The sequence below is a fragment of the Pinus tabuliformis genome, chromosome J, assembly GCF_031772625.1.
Source record: "Pinus tabuliformis cultivar Carrire ecotype Pingquan chromosome J, CPIR1, whole genome shotgun sequence".
Lineage (NCBI taxonomy): Eukaryota > Viridiplantae > Streptophyta > Pinopsida > Pinales > Pinaceae > Pinus > Pinus tabuliformis.
In genome coordinates this window covers 667,859,680-667,872,657 of record NC_142295.1, presented here as the reverse complement: position 1 = coordinate 667,872,657, position 12,978 = coordinate 667,859,680, and the positions used below count along the sequence as shown (strand labels likewise).

Sequence of the window (12,978 nt, the reverse complement as noted above, 5' to 3'; positions counted from 1 at the left end):
GTTAGGACCATACCTTCACAATTCATAGCATTGCAGTCTCGAATTTGGCACAAGCCTGAGGTTCAAGACGCTGCAGGCAGTCAACAGACACAGGTTTTTATAGTTTCTTCCATTATGGGCATGTGTCTAATGCTTTCTTTATCCAGATCTAATAAAGTAACGACTGTTAAGACGATCTCCAGCACTAGTTTCCCTCCGTCTTACAGCGGCTGCTTGATTGATTGCTTGTAAAAAGCGCCTAAACTTCGAACGCTCCAATGTAACCAAATGACTCGATAATAACAGCATTAATGGATTTCAAAGAAGTTATTTAATTAAAACCAGCGCCACTTCTCAGAATTTAGCCAAGAGCAAGACAATTGACAAGTTAGCCAAATTTAGCATCGGCGGCAAATTTGGACATTAATATGAACGCCGGTTTTCATCTACTTATCCACTTCTCTTTGACCATTATTGTTAAATTTAAACGGACGCCACTTGTTGGAATATGCAAATTTAGCGTAGAATGCAGAACAATAGTGATGTCTTCCACGCATTGAATGCCAGAATTGGAGATCATTAAAATGATGTACCAACGACGTGCATTTATGGGAAGTGGAGTGAGAGAAAAAAGATACGAAGTGAAGTGCATAGGATTCGATCTCGAACCTTGTTAAAAACGAGGCAACGACCGATTCATAGTCTAGCGTTCCTTCCCGTTCCAGTTTCCAGCTTCTTTTTCATTACTCGTGCGTTCGTCCAGCGATCTTCTTGTGATACCATAAGAGAGCAGAGCAGAAGAATAAATATTGGTGAAAATAAAAGGGTTTCTTGTTTGTTGCGTCTGTCTCGTTGCCTGTCAAATTCACGAGATGCACAGGTTAACTTCCGATCATGTTTCTCCTCTTATTTTGCTGTCCGAGAGATTCTTCCAATTTAGATTTTATTTAATACAGCAATTCCAGGTAAGTGGCACAGCCTGTGGGACCGAGCTCATATTGATTATACGACCCCTAAACAACATTAGACTGCAGGTACCATTACTTTTCCTGACACTACGGACCTGCCATTCTTTTAAGACCTCTCATCAATACCTGTCTGCTCCACCCGCCACGTGGCTGAAACGGTAATGCTAGATTGCGATTCCGCGCCTTAACAGCCTTCCGGTTTATGTAATTGAGTGTGAGCTCAGCTCCTCAGCGTGTCGCACTGGCATGTGAACTGCGATTTATACGCTACGCTGTTGCCACGTTGTCGAATAGAATTGTCAAGCTGGAGTCCCATCAATTCTGGTTGGGCCGGCCGTCGTTGTTGGGGTTTTGTAATGTAACATCCAGGCTGGTGTGGGTCGTTGTTGAAGTTTTGGAATGTAAACATCCAGTCTGGCGTGGGAAGGGATATTATGATGTTGAGCATCTTTTTCTTTGAATTTTCGAAACAAAAACAAAACCTTTGTCTTCAAATTGAAGACTCTCAACACCGACATGTAACGTCAACGTCAAGCCCCTATTTCTCTAATTTAATTTAATGGCAAATGTAAAAGTCAAATATTATACTTTGCTTCAAAGTGTGATGTGATTGAGCGCATGTGGGTGCATGATAAAAGGAAGGAGTAATTCTTGTTTTTTTAGTTGCGCAATTACTCATTGCGGGCCTTCTTTGCCTCCCATTTCTCTTAAACACCACCTTATTACCCATTTCTGGTTTCAATAATTATTTACCTCTTTACTGCCATCACTCCATTTTTATTCACCTCTTTATCAACACAAATACCTACCTTCTTCACACAAACTCATATTCTTGCATACTTATCATCCATACGCAATCACTACAAACAAACACTTCTATCATTTTTTTTGTTTCAATAAACACTTCTATCATTTACATATGCTAAATGTGTTTAGATTTATTAAAAGTTTGAGTGAATTTTTATAATATTGATAGTTAATGATTTTAATCTAATTTTAAATTAAAAATATCATTTTATAGAAAATTATAACATATTTTACAAATAATTTATAATCCACAGGTTATTGTGAAATCCAAAAAAACAAAAGCCACGTGATAGTATATCACTGTTTATTTGTAGACATAAATGGTGTGCATACAGTGCACATAGTTTTTAATCTATTTAATTGAAATGATACACTTTAAATGGAGATGGTCCCTTATTCCATAAACAAAGAGATTTGATACATCAATTTTTTATCTAATTTGGTGAGTTAATTTTTTTTTAATTACTTATTTTTTATTATTAATATTTATTTTGCATATTTAAAAGTTAAATATTTAAATAAATATGTTGAATGCTTCATTAATAATTAAGATGATTATAAATCAAAACTTAAAAACAATTAATAATAATAAAAAAATTACACAATATTCAAAGTCTTCAAATTAATTAAAATTTCATGAAATTTATTTTTTCATATATTATCATAATAATATAACATATAAATATAAATATACAAATTATAGATAAATAAATATATATATATATATATATATATATATATATATATATATATATATATATATATCATTCATTAGAAATGACCCAACAAAAGCTTATAAAAATGGTAGAAGAATTATTTAATATTGTTTCCTTTGCTTTTTAATATATTAGATGTTGTGGGCCCCCGATCAGGATGATAAAGAGGGAAAGTACGAGAAGGTGGACAGCGCTTGGGAGAGGATGGCCAGGACAGCCACCTACTGCCCTCATCGTAGATCAAAAGGCCATGGTGGCGTCCTGCATGCCTGCAGGAGTTTCGAGGCAGCGTAGTGGAAGGAGTGTGGGGGGAGAGGAGGTAAGAAACAGCGGCGGTAGTGGGATGGGACGTGGGCCAGATGGGCTGGGGTACATGAGGGTGGTAAGGTTGGGAGAAAATCTTAGTATGCAGTGAAGGGAGGAGGAGCACTGTACATCGTAGGCGTTGGGATCTTCGGCAGGCGAGCGTGAATACGGGTATGTCTCCTTTGGCTCTCCTCCTGCATTTCACTCTGACTTGCTTAGTATGGTGGAAGAGGGGGGTTCGTCTAGAATTGATGGGGAGGGGTGGTGTATGAGCGGGCTTGTTTTTTACTTTGCCATGCATAATAAGGCAGAAGAGGAGGGTAAGCAGGGAACTGCAGGAGAAGGACTGTGGCCAAGCGGGTCAGAAGTTTGCTTGGTGAGAAAGAGCGAGGATCAGAGCACAGATATGTTGGGGAATTGTAGTAGTGGGGCAGAGGGTCAGCCCGAGAAAACCGAGAACCCTTCCCAGGCGGAGGGCAGCATGACAGAGGGCTTGCCCACCTTCCTTTGTCCAAGGGGGGAGAGACCATTGACTCTTCAGAACAACGGGGGTGGTCGGAGTGGGGCAGGAAGGCTTAGTGTCAAGGAAATGCTGACTGATGGGAAGATCGTAGCTCCTCAAAAGCTAACTTTTGTTGTTGATAACTGCAAACAGGAGATAATAAAGGAGAAAATGGCTCGCCTGGGTAGAGGCAGGGGTCGTGGAGGCAGAGGGCGACAGAGCCAGCCGGGCAGAAGTGATCTGTCAACCTTGGCGCCAGCAAGCCAGAGGCGAGGAAGGAAATCCATGAGGACAGCAGTCCAGGAAGCCACTCGAGCCTATAGAGAAGGGACGGACGCGGACATTCAGCAACTAATTCAAGAGATGGAAGACAGTGTAATGGAAGAGGAATCGGAACCAAAGATGGAGGAATGGGGAGATATCATCCCTGACCCAGGGCACACCAGAGGCCGAATGACGCTTTATCGGCAAGCTCTGCATGTGTATTGGGTTTTAAAGCGGTTACTAGCTAAGGCTCTAGAGCAGGTGGCAGGAGAAGTGGCAGCAATAGCCCAAGGCATGCCGAATATTAAAAAGGAAATGAAAAACTTGCAGATCATCATGATAATGCAAGACAGCAAGCTGGATGAGATCCAGCAACGGCTGACGAAGCTGGCTCCAGCACCAAATGACTCGATGGCAGCACCTGCTAATGCAGATTTTGACACAGATGACCGGAAGGATTAGTCCTTTACAGTTTCTTCTGATTATTTTGCGGCTAGCTTTTCTTTTCAGACGTTTGTATGTTAGTATGTAGCATGTTAAGTGTTTTTAGATGTGCAGTTCATGTAGCATGGATGGAAAGACTGATTAAATTTTGTTATTGGATGGCATATAACAAACTCAGGTGGCCAACAGACTTGGTTTCCCATATGGGCAAGTTGAGGCCACCAAATCGTTGTATCTGGATCAACTTGTTTTTATAAATAGAAAAAGAAGGTACTACCCTAGCTTAGAAAAAAAAAATATTAGATGTTGTGGAAATCATTTAGTAGGTTGTGGTATTGAAATTTGAATTAAAATTAAATTTTAAGTTATTTAAAAACTCTTTTTTATTTGAGGTAAGGAAACATGTTATAACCTAATATTGGAAACATGTCATAACTTAATATCCAAAAGCATTATGCATAAATATAACCCTGTCCATTAAAGATGTTCAATGACCTAGTTTTACACCCAATAATTGTTGTCTTCAGAACCAATTTCACAATTAAATTATGATGAGTTTTTAAGAACATTATCTAAATTTTGTTTACTATATGATATATTATTTTTAAAACTAGATAATTATTTTTCTCTATTTTCTTATCAAATTCAAGTAATGTGTAAAATATTCTTCACCAGGTGAATGACAATAACAATATAAAAATAAATTAATTAATTAACAAATCAATATTTACTTTATTTAAATTGTAATAATAATTTTACTAAAATATTTAAATAGTAAATTTACAAAAAATTATAAAATGATTTAGAGATTTAGTAAATTTAAAGAATAATTTTAACATTATAAATGTTAATAATAAAGTATAACAAAATTATTATATTTCATTTTCTTCTATATTAAAATATTATATATTTGTATTTTTTATTATCTATTTATTTTTTTATTTTCTTGTAGTAAAAATATTATAATATGAATAATAATCATTTAACTTTAAGATCATCTTAACTTATACTCTAAAATAGTACATAAATATTAGAAAAGGAATATAATTATATTTTTATTTTTATTTTTTTGGCAAACTAGGTATAAAAGTGTGAAAAGTCCAACTTTTATAGTAGACATTTCATTAGTGGGCATTGCCAATATGAATTTTAGAAAGTCCTTAACTATGGGGAAGTATTCACTAATTAGTACACTTACTGTATAATATGGATGTTTTTAACTATGGGGAAGTGTTCACTAATTAGTACACTTATCATTGTATAATGTGGATGTTTTTAAGGACAAAAAAGTGAATGATTTATGTTAAATTTCCATTATATAAGTTGAATAACTAAAATTTTATTTTAAATAAAAATAATTATTTAAATATAGATATATTTTTAAATCAAAATAAAATAATAATAGTAAATTATTTTTAGAAATAAATAATAATTTATAATTTATTTATTGATGAAAATGCATTTTATAGTCAAATAAGCGAGAATCATTAGTTTAGTTTATGTTAATGTTAACCCATACAAATGTATAAACAAATCATTACACTCGTCACTATTACCCACTGAAAACCAAACCACCTAAAATATCTCACTAATAATTTATGAAGAAATAATTTAAAGAAAAACAAATTTCCACTCTTGTAAAATGCTTTTAGCTAATCTATTTCTTATATTAAAAAAAAAAAATTCTTTTACAAAAGATAAGTAATTTAAACTCATGCTCCACAACATAAATAACCACACAATGAAAATAATTTAAAATCATATTCCACAACATACAAAACTACAAAATTAAGTGGATTATATATGTTAATCATGACACTAGTAAAGAGATTATTAATTCACTTTGCTTAGTGTTGGGCACTTGACAAACTAAAAAATTTGAAATGTATCTTCTCAATGTTGCTTTGTATACTCTACTCGAGGTGTACAACACTTAAATATATATATATATATATAAGTCATTAAAGTAACAATGTTGGTAGAAGTAGGGTCTCTAGTAAACTAATGAGAAATTTTGAGGACCTAAGGTTAGTCCAGGGCCAAGCCATGTTCCCAGCATCCCTTGACAGTCCCTCGTTTTCCTACAAGTTGAGAAACTATTCTGTGAATCTCCAATGGGAAAACAAAGAGAGAGGATGTCATTATTTCTATGATAAAGTCTAAATTTACTTCACATGACCGATAAAAGGTTCCCCTTTAAAAACCATATTGTAGTGAAATGTTCCAGAAACAATTCATACCTGATATCTAAGTAATTTATACATTTGAAAGAATGGAACAGAGAATTTGAAACTCTGAAATTTACCATTGATAATAGGAAATAAAAGATGGGTTTTATTAATACAAAAATGTCAACATTCAACATAGGGTCTATGATCGGTTATGTTTAAACATAATAATGTCGATACTGGCACTAAACTGCTAAGGTATCATAGGTTCCAGGAAAACCCTTTTCATTATAACATAAAGTAGATACATAAATACACACGGAGTAACGACCAAAAAACAATTAATGTGTATTAACAGAGAGTAACCTAGAAAAAGGAATGAGAATATAGTTGTTGTATCTAATAGTGTAAACGTTTGAAGTATTGCACAAAATACATGGGAAGAAAAGCATAGTTTTTACTTAAAAGGTAAATAAAGAACCCTTGGTTGTATAAATTATAGAGAAAATTGGAAGCAAGGTTCGCTTTCTTTGTTCCTAAACAAAAGAAACAAGGAATAAGTCCCCCATCGAAAATTCAGAAACAATTGTGTGAAGTAAGATAGAAATTGGATGTAAGCTAAATAGCTCTGACTAAGAATGTGTCTTGCTCCCTCCAAGGCTATACCTTTCAACAACAAGAATCGGAACACTCTGTCTTACCTGTGAAGGAATAGATTAAGGGTTAACCCCCTATCCTTCATAAGTAAAAGAGAATAGGAAAAGAATAGCAAGTTATATAATTTAGAAAGGAATAAGAAAACATGCATGTTAGGGAAACCTTTAATCCTTCCTCCAACGTGTATAGAAATCATTGAATGGAAACATATCACCTCCCAGACCATAATCGTTGACCTGCATGAAAGGGGAATAAGTAGGATTATCATTAATGAACTGCGTGAATTGACACCATAAAGTATAAGAATACAATCAAGAAATGTAAAAATAATGATTACCCCTTTCTGTTTCGATACGATATCTGCATCTGCACCTCTCTGGAGAGGAGAATTAGACCTTTCCTTAGCTGTGGTCTGCCTGGCAAACTCCTGCATACCCAGACAACAAGTATATACATATGAATGGAAGTTTTATCAAAAACGACAACTATTGCGGAGGTTTATGTAATTAAGTAACTTTGGCCAAAAAGTAACACAATATAGATGATTCAGCGCACATATAATAGCAATGAAATTATTAATTTCATGCCTCATAATAAAAAAATAAATTGTTAAACACATACATGGCTGAAGCAATATGAAATATAAACATTAGATTCTTATTCACAATGATACATATTTATAATACATAGGAGTGACCCTTGGTTTCATATTCCAAGTGGTCCCTTGGACTCCCTTTGGCTGTTCAGCTTCCACACCAACCCTTAGAGGATTAGGTGTCCAACATTCCCCCCCTTAATCCGAAGGGTTATGTATGAGTCCAAGAAGAGAGTTGTAATACAAAACATGCAAAAATGCATGGCAGCACTAGGCTGAATGTGCTCTCTGAAATGTTGGTATCAAGGGAGGTGGTTTAAGGATGACCACCAACACTGGAATGCTTAGTGCAGTTCCCAAAACTCTTCCAGGTCTGGCAAGAAGCTGAGGTCTTCTGCTAGAGGAAGTGCTCCTGATGTTTTGGAGAGGGAAACCTTCAACCATGAAAGGGAGGTCTCACCCCGCATAAAAGGGAGAGTCTCAACCTGAAAAGGGAGGTCTCACCCCGCACAAAAGTGAGAGTCTCAACCTGAAAAGGGAGGTCTCAACCTGTGATGGTTTAAGGATGACCACCAACTCTGGAATGGTTAATGCAATTCCTGGAACTCTTCCAAAACTGGCAAGAAGCTGAAGTCTTCTGTTACAGGAAGTGTCCCCAATTCTTTAAAGAGATGTCTCAACCCTGCATAGATGGTTTAAGGTTGATCACCAACCGAAGGCATGCTCAGGGACATCTTTGTCTCTGGCTACAACTCTAAATCTGGTATGGCGGGTTGTGGCGTAGGCTCGCTTGATGTGGCTTTGGAGCTTGTAGATGACCATCATTCCCCCCCCCCCCCCCCCCCGTCAGATACATGGTGAGATGATGGAGAAAATTCAACTGCAAGACTGTTCAATATTCGTGAACAAATCCTATTGTATGAGCGAAATATCTTCTTGCCTATTGAAGTCCATTGCCAAGAAGCAATCCATCCAAGATGAACCTTTGTTCTTGCAAAAGGTTTGTTTCTGAAGCATCTATTTGAAGAATGATTGGTTTTATGACAGTGCTTACATGGATGAAGATCAAAACAGTGATCTTTCACATGGCCAACTCGATCACAATGTTGGCATTTAACAACTTTTGACTGCGAATGTGAAGGAGCAGAATCTGGAACAGGTGAAGGTAAATTCTCATGAAGAAATCCTACACTTTGAAATTTGATGGGCTTGGAATAGTTTAGAATATGAAAGGACACATCCTTGTCATATCCAAGACTAGTTTTGTGCTTGTTATGGACAAGTTCTTCCCAAGGTCTGATGACCGACTTGGGAAGTGCAGGCTAAATTTTTGCATCTGCATGTAACTTTGTTGCTTCATTGGGTACTAAATCTGAATGAACTTCAACAATATTGACTTGTTGTTGATGGGAGTCTATCTCAATGTTCTAAACAGAATGATGCTTACGATGTTGTAGCTCTTCTTGTTGTAGCTTTGTCTCAAGCTACAAAAACTCAATATTCTCCTGTGCATTTTGGAGACAAATTTTAATATTGGAAAGAGAGGTTTTGTTGATCTTAACCATCTCATCAACAGTGGAATGTATTAAATTATTCAATAGTTTCAATACATCATCCATTAGATCCATTTCAAACCAATATAATCAGAGAAATGATGTTATCTTCAACTACAAATTGACCTATAAAATGATAAATAGCTACAACTATTAGATGAGTAGCAGGATACCAATGTAGAAATTTTGCTCTCCACACATCTTGTAGAGAATCTGTTGCAGGTTAACCCGATAATGCAATATACCAAAGCAAAATATTGTAACCTACTTCTACTATCAACTTTGCGAAAGCTTAAAAACTTTGAGCAAGATCAAATTGAACACATATAACCAGAAGAAGAATCAATACACATGAAACAAAAAAAATACTCAGGGGAAAGCCTCAGCTAAAAACCCCACCATTTGTAAAATCATACAAGGTGGAAATACATCAGAATTACACAAAGCCTTAGCTCTCACAACTGGCCAGCTCTCAGTAGAATCCTCCTGGATGCTCACAGACAATCTAGGCTTCTCACAAGCCTTCTCCTCTGCCCTCCAAGCCTCCTATTTCCTTGCGCAATTTTCCCTGAGTGATCCTATTGTTACCAAGTGGAAGACTCTCAACCAAGTGGGACACTGATCACTCACACTGATCTCACACCCTATCAGAACTGTGAAATCCTCAAGGAACCTTTGCCTTGATTGCATGCTTGTGTTTCCTTTATAGGGAAATACATACAACTGATAGTACATTGTCCCTGCCTTTAATCTCAACTGGGTCTTTCTCAGAATAGAGATGCATGAGTTATTGATGAGAGAATCTTCAGTTAACTGGAATACACTTGTTGAGTGCATGCATGCATCAACTGACTGTAAACTCACTATTAATTCCTCAAACAGTTTGGAACTAATTTAACTTGATTTAACTCAGTAAACTAATGTAATGTCCCTTAATAATAAATAATAAATAATATAATATAATATTAAATAAATAATAAACAATAAATAAAAAAATAGTAATAGTAAATAAATAATGAATAATAATAAAATAATTTAATTACATGCTCTAAATAAATATAAATAAGAAATAAAACAAGAAAGCGGTAAAAATCAATAAAGCTATCAAAAAGTAAAAACAAAAGAAAAAAACAAGAAAGCAATAAAGTTGCATGTTGACACATGGAGTGCGTGCATGTGGATCCTCTTCCAATGTTTGCTCTATTTAATAGATGGTGAGGAAGATGAGAGGCATTCCATCATCCATTCTCTTGAGAGAATAGTGTTGTGAGACAAAGGATACCCTGGTAGTAGTACGTTGACTGAGGGCTCGGGGGTGGCCAGTTGTAGCAAGATTTTGTGCAACTGAGCCTACGGTTGGGTGGAGAGTCGTCCCCAAGACTTTGTTGCAGGTAGCAGAATTCAACTAGCATTCAACTAGCGTTCCACAGGTAAGTTGTCCCTCTACCCATATATTTTTGAAATTGACCTAATCAATTATGTTTTGTTATTTCAGGGCTGTTACATATGGTATCAGAGCATAGGTTCAACTCTTAGGGCCAATAGACATTCTAATATAGAAAATTTCGATCTAAATGATTTATCGATTTCTTTTTGGGAAGCCGTCAACATTTATGAGCGAAAATCTCTACAGTTTTTGAAGTCGATTTTGAGAAATAAATTATCCAGAGCATTGGAATCTATAATTTGATTTCATCGTTGAGCTTTGATGTCAGTTGCTTTGAGTTTTTTTTTTTTTTTTTTTATAAGAGGAAAATCAATTTCCTTTGGGAGAAAAGTTATCATTTTAATTTTTATAAAATCACTGTAAATAATTTTTCTCATTAATATTTTGAGGGGTATTGTGTGGTTGTGTTCTTTATTTTTAAAACCTTCAATTGAAAGATGTAGTGCGTTTCAATTTTTGCTAGCAGATTTGAATTACTTGATGACATTTTTTTGTCATGTTTGGATTTGCGAGTTTCATCCAAAACGTTGCATCTGTCGGCATTCTAAGCAAAACGTTTAGAGTTACTTTGTATGTTTGATTTTGTATGTTCTGGTGTTTGAAATGTTTCGCGTGGGAGGTTGATAGATTAGGCCAAAAATGGTAGAAATGCAGGGTAATTTATGCGTATCTGCATTATTTTGGAGTTTTTCTAGTGAAAAATGTAATTTGGGGTTTAAGGGCGGAGTCTGATACGAATCCTTAGGAAGTCTTCAATATGTTTTTGTCTCTTGCTTGAGGTAGTTTTTATCGCCTCATTGCACAATATTTATAAAAAGTTGGGGCTCAGCAATTGCAATGTCAGCATTATTGATCTAGACAACAGAGGAAACTTGCCTCCTCCTTTCACGCTATCCTCACTGCCCAACTCCATACTGTCATCCGAAAGGTGCCAAACGTTACGTGTTCCAATTGGCGTAGTGTACATAAATATTGTTCAGAAGAAAAAAATGATTTTATGTTACCACAACTCCAACTTCCACTAACATGTAAAAGCTCGACTTCGAGCAATTGACCAAAAAATTAAATTTAATCTCCCACAAGGCTTTAAAATTCATGAATAGTGAGTTTTTTATTTCTATTTATAGCATAAGTTCTCTCAAACTAAATCGAGAAAAAAAATGGCATCGAAATAAAAAGTTGCATTGATATTACAAATAAATGTTATAAAAAGATAATAATATAATCTATTTATTGTTAATGGATAACTTTTAATGGCACATCGTAGTTATGGCAAAATATATAATTTAAGGTAAAAGAGATTTGTGAAAAGGGGTATATGTTATAATAGTGGAAATTATTATATTTTATTGTTGTATATTGGTTTTTATAAATAATAAATAAAAATTTATTCTTATTGTTTTAAAAATGTTTATAAAATTTTTATGTAATATTTATTATAAAGATATGATTAAAGTTTATTAGGATGTAATAAATATTGGTTTGTCTAGTTGATGGTGCGGAAAGTGTTATTATATTATAGTTAAAAGTTTTAGTTCAAAAAGGAGTAACAAATAAATAATTCATGACTAATATATAAAATTAGAAAAATAAGATCATATGGTGTGATTCCTAGTACATAAGATCATATAGAACTAATGAGAATCATCTAATAAAGAACATATTGGATTAAGCTACACTTATAGTTTCATAAGCGGATTAATGATATGCTTAGTCTTATACCATTATTATTTACAAAGGTTATTGCTAAGCACGACAAACATACAAAATGTTTTTGGAGGATAATGATAGTAATTCCAATAACTTCAAATATTATCAGACAAACAAATGAAATTGATTCTTCGATTTATCATGATAAGAATGTTTATAGTGTATTATTCTATATTTGATAAGTAGTGAGATGATTCTCATATTTACGATGTTTCATGATATGATGGTATGAGGATAATGATGCACATATGGTTCTTATAACTGTTACAATAGTGATGATGTATGCTCATGATGATGATGATATGCATAGGCATTATGATGTTATGTTGAGGTATATTGACATGTTCATTTACTACGTGATGATAGGTATTTAATGTTGAATGTTGATGTTATAAATTTCGATGGATATTATGATGTGATGCATGTGGTAATTGTATGTAGAGTTATGACCTACATAATTTTGTGATAACAATGATGTTATATTCTCATGATGACATGTAAGACTTGACATGTGGATTATTTTCTATGATACTATGATTATGACTAATGCAGTGGTTGCATATTGAGGTGTGATGATTGACAAGACTCCACAAATGGCCCGAGAGGGCCGGTTTATTTGATGATCTCGTGGGAGCCCATACTCATGAGGAATAATAAGTAACACCATATGGGCTGGGGACATACTTAATCAACACTACATATGCCAGTGGTTCCTTTGTCTTGTATAGATCTTGAGGGCTATGGGACCATATTGAGGAGGCTAAGTGCCTAATATTGAAGGCTAGGTGCCTAGTATTGTATTGGGATGCCGAAGTCTGGTGGGAGTGTAAGGACTTCGATGCCTAGGGTTGTGCGCCTTAGT

The 12,978-nt window shown here is 34.8% G+C and overlaps 1 protein-coding gene across 3 annotated transcripts in view; it reads right to left on the bottom strand.

Moving 5' to 3' along the window:
• LOC149228644 (uncharacterized) overlaps positions 1-908 on the bottom strand; it is a 135,505-nt gene extending 134,597 nt beyond the window's left edge. For 2 of the 3 annotated variants that reach the window (XM_089378312.1, XM_089378311.1), the window contains exon 1: positions 14-505. The gene's annotated coding sequence lies outside the window, so the exon portion shown is untranslated. Of the gene's footprint in view, positions 1-13; positions 506-648 lie in introns of those variants that run through there. The other variant, XM_089378310.1, reaches the window with a different exon arrangement.
• Positions 909-12,978: the final 12,070 nt, after the last annotated feature.